The 14,850-nt window shown below is 42.2% G+C and overlaps 1 protein-coding gene across 1 annotated transcript in view; it reads left to right on the top strand.

Annotated features, from left to right (window-relative positions):
• Nucleotides 1–14,850, top strand: part of LOC124187809 — a 340,932-nt gene that overhangs the window by 187,302 nt on the left and 138,780 nt on the right. The window lies entirely within an intron of this gene.

Here is a 14,850-nt window from a genome sequence, read left to right as displayed (position 1 = left end):
ATGTACTTTGACGTTGATAATTTGTACGGTGCGGCTAAGAGCTTTGCTCTGACATACAGTTCCTTCAAATGGGTATCAGACTTCGGACAATGCGACGTTCTTACCATCTCGGACGATGCGGAGTTTGGTTATATACTGGAAGTAGATTTGGAATATCCTGAGGAACTGCATGAAACTCATAAATATTCACCATTCTGTCCGGAGCATTACACACCTCCGATCTCGAATAGTAAGCAACCGGAATTGACGCCCACGCTACTTTTCAAGAAAATCTACGTTGATCACTGTAGCGTTTTGAAACAATGCTTACAATTAGGTCTAAGGTTGCCTGAAATTCACAAAGTTCTCAAATTCAGACAAACCCCATGGCTGAAAAAATACATAGATTTGAATACCGATTTACGCAAAAAATCGAACGATGAGTTCGAGAAAAAATTTTACAAACTGATGAACAACGCAGTTCTTGGCAAAACAATGGAAAATGTTGGGGAGTATAGAGATGTCAGGCTGATCACGAAATGGAATGGAAGATACGGTGCTAGAGCTACTATAGCCACACCTAATTTTCACAGCTGCATTGTTTTCGATAAAGACATAATTATCGTCGAAATGAGTAAGACGAAAGTCAAGTTGAATAAACCATTGTATGCAGGTTTCTCCATCATGGATCTGGCTGAAACATATATCTACGATTTTCATTATAATTATATTGAACGGAAATTTGGCAACCGAGCAAAATCAATGTGTACGGATACCGACAGTTTGATTTAAAATTTTACCGTCCCCGACATATACGAACATACGAAGGAGGACTTGCATGAATTCGATACGTCTGATTATCCGCTTGACAACGTTTGTAAAATGCCTCTAGCGGACAAAAAGTTCTCGGCTTGATGAAAGATGAGAATAACGGAAAAATAATGTTGGAATTTGTAGGATTAAGAGCTAAATTGTACGCATTCCGAGTCTTCGGAGATGAGAAAGACAATAAACGTGCCAAAGGTGTCAAAGGATCAGCGTTGAGAAAAATAACTCTGAAACGTGAAAATTTGTCTACAAATTGGCATTTCATATTGAGTCGAAAGCACGAGGTATACACCGTAATACAGCAAAAAGTGGTATTGAGCTCGAATGACGACAAGAGGATCGTGTTTCAAAACACAACCGATATGCTTCCGTGGGGCTACAAGCGTTCACCTTCGCTTTGTAATTAACGTATCGTAATGTATGTAGGACTTAAATTATAACTGTACCATGATGTATAAAATAACATGATGTAGGACTTAATTTTTATAACTGTACCATGATGTATAGAATATTATTATGCAGGATAGTAAATAAGAACGCTTCGGAAAACAAAAATTGTACAATGATGCGTATTTCTGTCGATTATCTAAAAAACGAAGATGTATACGTGTTACGTATCGGGTATAAAATAAAGAGGCACATACGTTTCGACAAAAATTCATTGATTCAATGTTACATGTCCGATTTGTTTTTCCAATTGTTGTGTGTATCGTCAAAACCGAACCATTCAACATTTATTTTTCTTCCACGCTTCTTGAGCACCTTCTTCACCAGATAGATATCCGGATGTTCAACCTTGAGGAGCTCTTGTTCGTAGAAACCGCCAGCGATGGGTTGATCTCGGTAGTCTTTGAGCTTGTACGTCACAGGATGTGTATTTTCCACTTGACTTATCGGGAATATTTCAGTGATCCGATTGGGAGTGTTAACTTTCTCGAAGATATTTTTGAATTTGCTGATTCGAACTTTGTCGCCGGATTTGAACTTTGCCGATTTGGTAGGTAGCGCTCGAAGCCCCCCGTACACCTGATGTGATAACAAACTTTCGTTTAGAACGGTGACATCCGACGGTTTCATTTGTATGGTTCGATGTTTCATGATGTCGTAGGTCGATATCAAATCGGGTAAGATGTCGAGCCACTTGTAGCTTCTTTGCATACTGAACCGTTTCCACATTTCACCTTTCAGCGTGCGATTGAAGCGTTCACAAATCGGAGCCTTCAAATTACTGTACGTGGAGTAAAGTTTGATTCCGTAGCGTGACATAAGAGATTCAAATTTCGAGTTGTAAACTTCCGATTCTCCGGCGACGTGTAATTTTTTGGTATCCGTCCTTGGACAAGCAAAGATTACATTGCCTTTGTAACATCATCTCCACACTTGCTCTTAATCGGCACAGCCCATGTGGACTTCAAAAAGATATCAATAACTCTAAGCATGTACTTGTAGCCTTTGTTTTGTCCAGCGTATGACGTCATATCAACAAGATCCGCCTGCCAGTTCTCGTCGATGCCGCGCACGTCTACACGTCGACGCGGGTAATTCCGGCATCCAGGCTTATGCAGTTCCTTCACTAGTGTTTGCTTTTCTTCGTTCATATTCCAACGCTCTTAGACTGGTGTCCAATTTAGAAATGAATTCAGCGTTTCGAACCGACAGGTCTCTGCCTGTTTTAGAGTCAGTGTAAAAGGTATCCAAGGCTTTCTCCGTGGTCAGCTTTAAAGCTTTGATCATTTGATCGAGGTTGTCGATTGGTTTTTGCAGCACGTTGAATTTTCGTCTTGAGATTTTTAAAGTTACAGCATTGTTCGGCTTTGCGGCATCTGCGACATTGCACAGTCTCTTGTTCTGTATATTGTGATGCCCGTCCACTGTTATTTGAAATCCGACACCCGGAGGACTGCGAGTGCTCGCAGCTGTATTTTTTTTCAGATGCCGTCCAAACACGTCGACGCTCATCTCGGTGATGAATGCAAAAACGATGGAAGCTGCTTAATGAATGATTCCTGCTTCGCATAGTTCTTCGATAATAGAGATTATTTCGTTATTGTGACTCAGATTTCCCGCTGCCTGAGATGCCAGGTGTGAACGAAGACGCTCCATTAACTCGTTTGGGTCATCCCAAAAAAGTTATTCCGTTTCATCACCATGTCGAGTGATCATAGCTTCCGGAAGTCGACCTTTATCCATCGCCGAGGTGATGAGGAATAATCCATCAATTCCGCATTGACATTTCTAAATTTGTAACTGTTATCGTTTAGAACAGCTCGATCGGAAGAGTAATACTTTTTATGCGCGTTCGTTGCAAGGATTATGTTTTTAAAATTTTCCCGATCTCCGGCGCTGACATATGAACCGTCAGGCTTCTTTTGAACAAAAGTTCCAGCGAACTCTTCGTTTTTAAGTGAAGCATATTGCCAATACGGATGAAGTCACTCTCAAAATATATCAACGAATCACCAATCATTAGTCCGTTTGAGAGGTTGCGTACACCGTACACGTTGTCCAATTCACTTTTCGTTTTCGCATCTCTCATCAGTTCAAAATACTCATCCTCGATTTTCTCGACCGGTGTTTCTACGATTGTTTCATATCCTGCCGAAGCAAAGGAATCGTCCATTTCCGAGACGGTTTCGTTTTCCGTTTCATATTTCATCTGCTTCATTTCTTCTTTAATTTCTTCCACCTCTTGTTCGACAGGTTTGGTATCTTTTGTAACATTCACCAGTTCTTGCAACGGAGTCACTACTGGTTTGAAAACGTCACTCAATTTCTGAGTCGTAGATTCCTTGCCCTTGAGCAATCTGTGTTTTCGACGGATCGCAGCACTTGCTTGAGCGATCTGATGTAGGACATCTTTTTGCTTGGAAATTTCAGAGCTCTGCATGTTGACGCAACTGAGTCTGCAACGCTACTGCGTCTCTCGCTCGAAAACGTTAGATTTTATTCCTTTTCCAGGCTAACAAAAGAATCGAATCCCCTCCTTTATCGTCCTTCGTTGAGCTCACTTTCTTTGTTGATCACCAGAAACCCGTACTTTCCACCGTCACAGCATGTAGAGCACACAATTTTAAACTCAGTGTAAAACAGATCGGTGTTTACATGGTCGTTGTATACGTGTCTCAGGTTCATGTCGTCTTGTTTGAATAAGAAGAGTAAGTTTACGTTGTCGCGCACGAGATGTTTGGGAATCCGCGCGTACGTCTGACAGAGATAGAAACAGTCAACGTCGTGATGTCTACCCATGCAAAAGTAGGCTCTAATATTGTCCCGCTTCTCGCACGCTACATCGTCAAATATGATTCTTGAGTTGGGCTGTGCTTCTTCCTGTGTAATTACTTGTTCACGCTCGGTAAACGCAAAATATTCCGTATTCTCAACAGTGACCAACAATTGCTTTAACAATTGGTGTTTCGGTTGGTTGAAAGATTTTGAGTAGATGTTGATATTTCCAAATCTGCGTTTGTTGGGATTGGTTATGAGTGTGAACAACGCATTAGTTTGACCACAATTCGACGGTCCACAGAATACTGCACGTATACTATTCGGGATTAATTCACCGTGCCGTTTATGCCTTTTGACATTTTGCTCCGAAAGTTTGTCAAAATTCATTACGGGAAGCTCAGTAGGTTGTTTCTCAAACCGCATTTCGGACATGACTGATCGGATGTGTTACAAATATCACGTTTTGAAGCACTTTCTTCAGTCAGCGCACGAATATAATCGCGTACAGAGATAATTGAGGCAGCAGGCGACAAAATTGTGGCAAGGGTCTGGTGAATAAAATCATCAACAGCTTTCCAGTCGAATTGCATGTACCTGGTTATCAGTACTGTGGGCCTGGTACAAAATTAACAAAGAGACTCGCGCAGGGTTATGCGGGAATCAATTTTCTGGACGCAGCTTGCAAGGACCACGACATTGCTTACTTGCAGAATCGTGAAAATCTTGAGGTGAGAAATGAGGCTGATAGGGTGTTGGCTGAGAAAGCTTGGAAACGGGTTTTTGCAAGGGACGCCAATTTGGGTGAAAAACTAGCGGCTTGGGCAATAGCTAATACAATGAAAGTAAAATCAAAACTTGGAATTGGAATTCAAAAATAACAAAATGTGACCTTGGGTAAAATTATAAATGCTGCAAAACGTTCTATGGTTCCAAGCAACGATGCATGAGTACCTATCGAACCTGCACTGAAGGAAGCTGAGAACGCCGTTAAAAAAGCGGGTGGTAAATGTAAAGTACGAACACCTCGCGTCCTACCGGTACCTTCAAAAGTCGGTGGTGTTTTACCGTTTCTGATTCCTATTTTTGCTCGACTCAGTGCTACAGGCGCATTAGCTGGGGGTGCGGCCAGTATAGCAAAAACTGTGAACGATGCAAGTGCTGCTGAACGAGAACTGGAAGAGAGCAAACGACACAACAAAACTATGGAAGCTCTCGCGTTGGGTAAAGGGCTTCATATGACACTGTACAAAACAGGTCTTGGTCTCTATCTTTCAAAAAACTAGATGCGATGCTACCACGTCAAGCGTTGACTGGGACTTGTTGAAATATGCAAAAATCTTCAAGGTTCCGCATTTCCGCGGTGTTTTCATGCGAAACGAAATGCTCAAAAACGGTCCACGAAAAAACGAGTTAGCTATAATTAACCTTGACGGCAAAGACGGTCCGGTGATATACTGGGTTGCATACAAGAAACGCGACAATAATATCGATTACTTTGACAGTTTCGGCAACCTTCAATCACTTTGGGACCTCATGGATTACCTCGGCGTTGTTAGTGTTAAATGGAATCATGAGAGGAACCAGGATTATGATACATTTGAATGCGGACACTTGTGGCTGAAATTTTGGAGTGGTGAGCTATATAAATATGAAGCATGATTCATCAAAGTCAGTCTTTCACTTGCAGTCATGGATAATCCGTTAACGTTAACGATTTCGGGAACCTCTTCGATTCTAGAGGCACAATATTTCCCATCGAACTTGCTCGTGATAAAAGTTATGCTCTTGGCTTGGTAGAATTGTTAACCTTTAATTCAATTCCCAACGTTGTTGTTGGTCACAATGAAATTTACGTAGCTCATGAAAGAATCACCATACCTACCGGCAGCTACGGACCATAGATCACGTTCAGCTGCGGTTAGTGGATCAAGAGGAAGACCTGGTTAATGTTCGTGGAGAAGTTATTACTGTGAGACTGCATATCAAATCGCATTAAACGATGGGAATTGTATATGACAGACTGTCAAAGAGTAGATATATCAGTAAGTCGGCATGCCCCAATCAAGTCAGTCGTCGATCGATTCTCGAACGGTGAACACCTCAAAACGTGGAGTTCCTGATAGCTCTGGGTCTGAAACTGACACCTTTTGGAAGAAGAACTCCCGACAACTTAAAATCCGATTTTGCTGTTTTATCATCTGCTACGTACCACGGAGGAAGAAATCTTCAACATTCAAACACCAGTCGTCTTTGACGAATCCGTTGCGCATTACGAGATTCACGCTCAGAAAGCTTACGCCTCGTCAACTTTGAACAACAGCGATGAAATTCGAATCACCGTTCAGCATCAGGATTCATGCATATTACCCACAAAAGTTTGGTACATATCTATGGACGACTCCTCAAACTTGATGATACAGCTACTGTGAACACACAGCTCATAAACAACGCGATCTGTCATCTGTTTGAAGAAATTCGCCACGAAATTATTGCAGTTGAGATTGATAGAAGCAAGCACGTTGGCTTGGAAAGTCTCATGAAGGGTTACGCTTTCCTGCACCCTGGTTAGACCTGGCTGATGGAAAACGCTAGATGGCTTGATGTAGAAGAGAAGAAAAAATCAACTGATGCCGAGGGCAATTTTGACGTACTGATACCGCTCAGCATGATATTAGGTTTCGCCGAAGACTACCGCAAGATCGTTGTCAACGCTAAACATGAGTTGATTTAACGAGACCAAAAACTGACGTCAAAGCAATCATGCAGACTCAGGAGCAGGAATTCAAAATCACGATCAATGCAGTGGAATGGTTATTACCGTATTCGAAACTCGCGGATCTGAAAAAAGTCGACCTACTGAATTTCATTCAGAAAGATCTGCCTATTTCGATGAGCTTCCGCAGTTGGAAATTGTACGAATATATTTTACTTCCCACAACATCAAAACACGTTTGGACTGTGAAAACTTCCACTCAGCTTGAAAAACCAAGTTACGTCATTTTGGGTTTCGAAACAAGTAGAACGAACAAGATCGGCAAGAACGCAAGTCATTTCGATCATTGCAATATCACGGAAGTCAAGCTACTTCTAAACTCTTAATCTTATCCGTACGGTAACCTGAACCTCAACATGAGTCATAATCAGTACGCGCTCCTGTACTAGATGTACGCAAACTTCCGAACTACCTACTACGACAAGAACCCCGAGCCGTTGTTAACAAAGAGTGAATTCCTTCGAGACGTCCCTTTATTCGCTATCGACTGTTCAAGACAAAATGAATATTTGAAGTACGGACCCGTCCACATCCGTCTTGAATTTGGAGCTGAAGCCAACTTTCCCGCTGAAACATCGGCGTACTGCTTGATTGTTCACGATCGTATTGTCGAATACAACCCGCTCAGTGGTGGGGTCAAAACGTTGATATAAAAGCAGACCCATTCAAATCATCTGGCACAGTTCTAAGATGGAGCTTATCGTTGACATACAAGGCCTTCGTAGACCTTTCAACAATATCTTGACATTAAAAGAATTGGCTATAATTTCAATCCCCTCGGAAGCATCTCCATCAATGTTTATCTTCAAGCCACCTTACGAATGGGATTGCCTGGACGTCAAATACAAAAGCCAAAATTCTTGGTTAAAACGCGATGTACACGGTTTATCTTGGAGCTATGGAACCAGAGATGAGTAGGGAGATCTCCAACGCTCGGCTTTTCATGATACCAGCTAGATTGGAGCGTCGACGTGACACCTAGGCGGCCACGCACCGAAGGTGGCCCATTTCCGACCTGACACCTAGGCGGCCATGCACCGAAGGTGGCCCACAATCGTGTATATATAGATATACTCGGTTGCTCGAGCAAGTGGTTGCCAATCGCATCCTTGTCCCCGCTCGCACAGATGTTTCCAGGAATGCAAGAATTGGGATTTTTCTTGTTTCAATTATGAATGTCAGTGAATAAAAGTATCTCCAGATTTGATAAATTTTGGATTCAATTAGCGGACGCTGAACCAAAATAATTAACCATTCCCAGCCCGAATACTTATTTTTTTTTTTTTAATAAATATTATTTTTTTATTGATATGAAAATATGTGACGCCTGGTGTTCTCGAATATTTGTACATGCCGTCTATGTAAAAATATACGAAGCCAGCTCGATAACATTTATGCAAAATGTGCAATGGGCAAGTGGTTGGGGGAAATTATTTTTTTCTTGAACTGAATCTTCCAAAGAATCATCAGCGAATTCCGAGCAAGCTCCGTAAACATATCAAGCAAACGCGCGTACACGGACGTAGCTGTAGCGCAGCTGAGTGGATACCACATGAGGATGGAGTATTGCGGGACACGGGTTCGATCCCGGGTCGCTTTTTATTTTTTTATTTTGTTTTTTATTTATTTATTTATTTCTTTTAGAAGAGAACAAAGAATTGAAACAATAAAATACCGAGAGTGAATCGATTTGTTCCCCGTTTTTGGCGCCTCTTTTTTTTACTTAATCCCCGCCCCTTTTTTATTACGGGTAACTCAGAAGAGAGAAAATAAATGAAAGTGAGAGTGAACCGACTTTTTTTTTCCTTACATTTTTTTTTATTTCATATTCTTACTTAATCCCGCTTTCTTTTTTGTGTTTTTGATAACCGAGAAGAGAAAAAAAGAATAAAAAAAAAACAATTCCGAGAGTGTGTAGATTTTTTTCCATTTTTTTTTTCCGTTTCGTTATTTGGTAACCCGGATGAGAAAAATTTCAGCCATCTCTCTCGCAATCGTGTGTCGGCTGATCAATCCTCGCGTGCTCTTAGAAGAGAATATATATATGTCGCATCGCAGTCAAAGACGAAGTCCGGACGACGCACTCGACCTTTTTTTATGACGTTTATGGAGGGTCGAATGTCGAACATCGAGTGACCAGATGTCGTCAGGATGTTTAAGAAATACTTAGCCCGTTGGGGGTGCGTGGTGCAGATACCACGAGTGGGTTGTATCGCGTAGAGGCCTAGGACATAAAGAATAAAGAAGTGCGAAGAGGTCTCAAGCTTTTGGGGAATGCATTCCTGGCACTCTCTCTCGGGTCATCGAGTCAGAAGGAACATATTCTGAAAAGGCTCTGCGCGATACACTCCGCTAACACCACCATCGAGAGATCTCTTTATCACGTTTATTCTGCATCTTTTAATCTATGTATCAAATCATCTAATAAATTCTGTACGCTGTGTCACTGCGGCCGTCAGTGAGATATTTATTGTGTCTTGAGAGCACACTCTTGCTCTCTCTATTTTATTTTTAACACACATTATTCGTGTGTTTCTGACATATATATACATATATATATATATATATATATATATATATATATATATGTCAGATACATATATATTGTATATATATATCAATATATATATATTGTGACGTGGATTTTTCCCGCTCCTCGGTCACTCGGAGAAAATGACCGAGAACTTACCGCGTGCACAATAATTTGGCGTCCACGATGTACCCTGGATCTAAAACAATATCGCGAAACTTTTGTTGGGCGCCTGGCGTGATTAACACGCCTCGAAATCAGTAATACGATATACCGCGACCATATGCTCGGTAGCTCAGTACCGCGGAGAGGGAAGGGGTAATTTTTGGGTAGAGAGAATTGCAACACAATTAAGCCAACGCGTGATGTGGCCAAATTACTATAAAATTACAATGGTGTATTTCTCGTCAGCGATATTACAAAAACAAAAAAAATAAAAATAAACATCAAAAATAATAATAATACGACTGCGCAAGTCGTCCTTCGCGATTCCAAATGCAATTTTAAATTTAATCCAAACGCAATAAGAAAGGGAGAAACAAACCAAGTTAAAAAAAAAAGGTGAATAAATCTAGGAGACCTCTACGGCCTACGTGCGCTAGTCGCCATCTTAATAATATCTTATCTCGCAAAAACCAAAACAAAATCGGACTCGATGCGCTGCTCGCGAACGTCCTTTACAAAATGGCGCTGATCGCCAACTTAATACTAACTGATTATGCAAAACAAAAAAAAACTAAACTGAGGCGAGGCTCGTTGCGACACCCACGACCCTCCTCTAAGAATGCATATTTTTATCAGCGCGCACCCGAGCTTCACTTTCTCTGCGACGGCGGGACGCAGTCGCGAATTCGAATGCTCCCCGTGAGACGGCTCGCGACCTACACGAGAATGGAGGGTGTACCGGACGAAGTAAAATGACCCCGTGTAACGGACTTCGGTTACACTCAAACTCGAGACAATAACGTCTCGGCTCAACCCGTGGCTCGACTCGATTTCCTGGATCCCCCGAAATTAACGCTACTCCCTTACGCGCAACTCAGGCTACAGTCACCAAGCAAAAGAATCGGCAAACGAACTTCGAGTATTTTTCGACACGCAAATTCCAAAACGGCTATCCTTTATCTGATAAGCCTTTACTCAATTACTCTCGAAATTCGATCGCAAGAATATCAGCAGCGCTTACCGCTCCACATCCAATGGACGAACGGGCCCACTCCCTCGTGATTCCGGGCTGTCATCCCTCGCAAAGCCGTCGCAATAAATAAAAAAAAGGCACTGATGCGCACTCTATTACCTCGCCCACTCGCTATGAACGCCAGAACTCGAGTGATCTCGGATGGTCGCAACGCCGATCTCGTCGCGCTAATTTTTCGTGACGTCATCACCCTAAGAATGCGCAACAATCGATCGGTCATCGATTTAGGGGATTGCGCGACTTGCCGCGCATCTGTCGCCTCTACGCGACGCAGAACTTGAGGCTAGATCGCGATGTTGTCTCCGGCGCAGCTCTACGTACTCCTGGGGTTGGGCGGGGTGGTGCTCCCTCGTCGCTAGCTGGTACCTCGCGGTTGCCTTGGTTGGGCGTAAGCGGGGTGAGCGTGGAGGCTGCGGCGCGCCGGCCGCCAGCGGGAATCGCGTCCGCCTTGGATTCCCGCGCTGCAGGGATCTGCGTTGCCTCCCCCTCCGCAGCCTCGGTGTCCTTCCCGCGAGATCTCCGTGATTTCGCCTTGCCTCGAAAGATGTTCAGCGTCGGAGTCGGTCGCTGTAGGGTAGCCGGTGCACTCAAAAAAAAAATAAGAAAAACAAAAGCCTGAAATCTCTTGGTCGCAATGCTCTATTTCGTCCTTGTGGAAGCTCGGGTGCGTGACTCCAGTTCTGGCGCTCTCTAAGATTATTCCGCGACTCGATTTTCTAAACCCTGATTCCGGGATCTCGCCCAGGGTTCAGGGAGTCTCTTGTAACGGGCAGGCCTAACCGAACTGCCACGTTACAATATATATATATATTGTAACGTGGCGTTTCAGAGTCGCCCGTCACAAGGGCACACAACCGCTATTATTTTTAGTTTACGCGTCCTCAGCAGGGTACTCCAACCGAACTCGATACAAAATAGGCAATAACTACTTTTAACTAATTCTTTTTTTTTGTAAATTCTTTATTTCGCGCTTCGGCGCAAGCTAATAAGGTACTTGGACGACAACGATCCCGATCAACAAGGGACCACTAGCTACCGTTTGCAGCTCTCGACGACTTCGCCTACTGACGGTCTCATCAGACTACACTGGCTACCTTGGTGCACCTTTATATACACCTGGGGTAGCATCCACCCGAACCTTCCGTATCGCCTCGACTACCGGTGAACAGGGAGATAAAAATCCTCCCGGCGGCCGAGGGCACCGTTTCTCGAAGAGGAACCAGCTGCCAGCTCTATCGGATGCCGTAAGGATGGCGTGAAGGGCAGATCGTAGCCTGCCATCCTCCGACTTACCGGCCTGGTGCCGGACCGACCCCAAACCACTACGTCCAGGTTGATAAAGCCATCATTCTGAGGATCGACGCTGCCTTCCTATCGGCAGGGACTAATTGTGTGGGTCGTGGTCCACGGTTTGGCCAACCGTCTGACTGCACGACCTCAGGTACAGGCAGCTAGCTACTGCCTGTACAAAAGCCGGTAGAGGTGAACAATGAGGCGTCACTCTCCACCCGGTAACTTTGGCCGAGAGGCACCCTGTGTATGCCTCTGCCAAAGAAGTCCCCGATGATAGGCAGCCTGGACCGTAAACCGAAGCAGCTACAAAATCGTACGAGTTGGTGTCAACGACGAAATCGCGAGCAGCACATTACGCCACATCTAGCGGTAATTTTGGAAAACGTATGACCACGCAGTAACCAATATTCGCCACAGGGGGATGGTCTATTTGCGGTGGGGGTCAACCCACCAATCAAAGAAGAAGAATCACCTCGCGACAACCGCAAAATCGGCGAGCTGAACTACGACCTGCTATTCTACGCTTGACCTGCTGAGGGACAGCTTCGTTTTTCCGATTATTCTCCCGATCATTCTACCGATTTAAGCTACCGATACCTTTCCTTCTACCGCTACCGTTCTATCGTTTATTCTACCGCTACCGTCCTATCGTTTATTCTACCGAAAACCTTTATCCTTCTAAACTCTTTTCATTCTTTTTCCCTTCCTTCTCAGTTTTGCTAATACAAAGTATAATTTAAATTAGAGTCAGTTTGTGTGCCTGAAGTCAACCGCCAAGGTAAGGCTTCTGCCTTTGAGTTGTACCGTTACGAAGTTGCTCATAATTTCTATTCTTTCGTATAGTATTTACCGACTTTGTGTGAATCATGGTCCACGGTTTAAAGTTGCAGTAAGCCGCCGTGTGGCTGCATGATTTCGGTCATTAATATTATATTTATTGTTTCTTGGTTGCATCGTGTGATGCCGTTTTGTGTGAATCATGGTCCACGACTTAAAGTTGCAGTAAGCCGCCGTGTGACTGCATGATTTCAGTAATTTATTATTTTCGTATCTGAGCGACCTCGTAACTGCCGAATAATTATTTCTTCTGTATTTATGATTTTTCTGGTCATTTGTAAATCTCTATTAGCCTGCTTCTACATTTTCTACCGTATTTTGAGCCCTATTGGCTTCATATTTTATTCCATACTCTTTTTGTAATCGTAGGGTGCTTTATATTTTATTTCTGTTATCGCCTATTATATTTTTATTCATTTTTGTGCCTATTGTATCGTATATCGAGTTCCTTGGAGTACAAATGAGCGTAGAATCAGCCCTAGATATTACCGTACTTTTTCTTTATTGCTATTGGCAATTTCATATTATTTTTGCCTGTTATTTATTTCTCTTTATTTTGTTAAATTAAGTTCTGTGAATCATTCTTTTGTATTGCGGTGTATTTTAGTATATTTCTCTATTTTGTAAACTCTCCGAAATTCTCACTTTCTCATAATTTTGTATTTTGGTATTCTCTCAAAAGTTATGTTTAGGAATTCATTATTTAATTCCTCGAGTACGTAATAATTATAAATTATCGAATCTACCGTTTATGAATAATCCTACCGAAGGCTACCTAGTCGATCGTTTGCCGACTTGGTAAATTGTTACTGAATGTCAATCTCTCATACTGGTTATAATTTATGGTAAATTTGTCGTATCATCCAGCGAACTATCGTTACGTTGTTTTCTACCGATCGCAGTAAAGTCCTCTCGTTCTAATTGACAGAATAATAATTCTCGTAGCGTCATTTGCAACTTGGGTAAGATCACGTCGCCCAGTGACGTGTAGTTTTACGTCAACTCTTGCATTATATCACATCTCTCGACCTACGTGCATTTTTCTCTGTTAACTACCGTCTCTCGTTCTAAAACTACCGTTTACTGCTATTCTACCGAACTTTTTGTGAACAACGATTATTTATTTTATTAACTACCGCTATCGATACCATCTTATTTGCCTGTCTCACTCATGTAACCTTCTCGACAATATATGATCGATTGACCTGTTCATTTTCCCTTTTGACTGGAGTTTATTCTTTATTTTGTTATTTTCTTTAATTCTGGAATTACTGTTAGCTGCCTTGAATTCCGCCACTCTACCGGGATGTACGCGATCGTACCTGTGCCTAGCCAGCCATACAACGGGTTCTCTATTTATCCCTTTTGTACGGTTTTGTGTTAATTTTATTGATTTGCATTATTATTTGAAAATCGACGCTAACGCGTCTGGAGCCCAACGTAATTATTTTGTTGTAGTTTGATATTGCGGATAAGTAGAGAATCGCGCCAAGTGTCAACGGTAAGTCCTCATCCGAGGGTAACAGAATTTAGCGTTACAATATATATATATATATATATTCCCGGTTTATTGTTTTTTGCAGTATACTTCGACTTCGCCTGTCGACTCTCGATTCAAATATTTATGAGAAATTTTGCATGTATATCTCGAAATATATCCCGAAATGACGAAGTTTATAATGTATTACCATAAAAGTTTGAATCAAATATCGAGGACCCTGACTTGTGTCTGGAATCAGTAGAATCACCCACGTATCATTAATTGTCATTGCAGTTGATTTCTACTTTTCCTAAATATCATTGAATACCCTGAAAATGTTCTGAAAATATCCTTGAATTTTTTATGGATTCTTTAGTAGGCACCACGAATAAAATGCGTATGCTCTATTCGAAAGGGTGACCAATGTAAAGAATGTCGCACGAAAGCTGGTTGTGCTGGGATAATGGTCAACATGGAGTCGAATGCACCATGTCCACTCCTTGTGCTGTCATTTCAAACAGAACAATCACTAGGAAGACGTTAGTGCACTTGGCCAAACAATCAACGAACGTACGTCGGAAAATAGAATAAATGTTGTCATTACCCAATATTATTATTATTCTTATTATTATCAGGAATATCATCATTATTATTATTAGTCTTTTTTGTATTGTTTTTATTCTTACCGCATCAAATTTTTATTACAT

Source organism: Neodiprion fabricii, chromosome 1, assembly GCF_021155785.1.
Source record: "Neodiprion fabricii isolate iyNeoFabr1 chromosome 1, iyNeoFabr1.1, whole genome shotgun sequence".
NCBI lineage: Eukaryota > Metazoa > Arthropoda > Insecta > Hymenoptera > Diprionidae > Neodiprion > Neodiprion fabricii.
The sequence above is the reverse complement of the archived record's forward strand: the minus strand, read 5'-3'. Positions and strand labels throughout refer to the sequence as shown.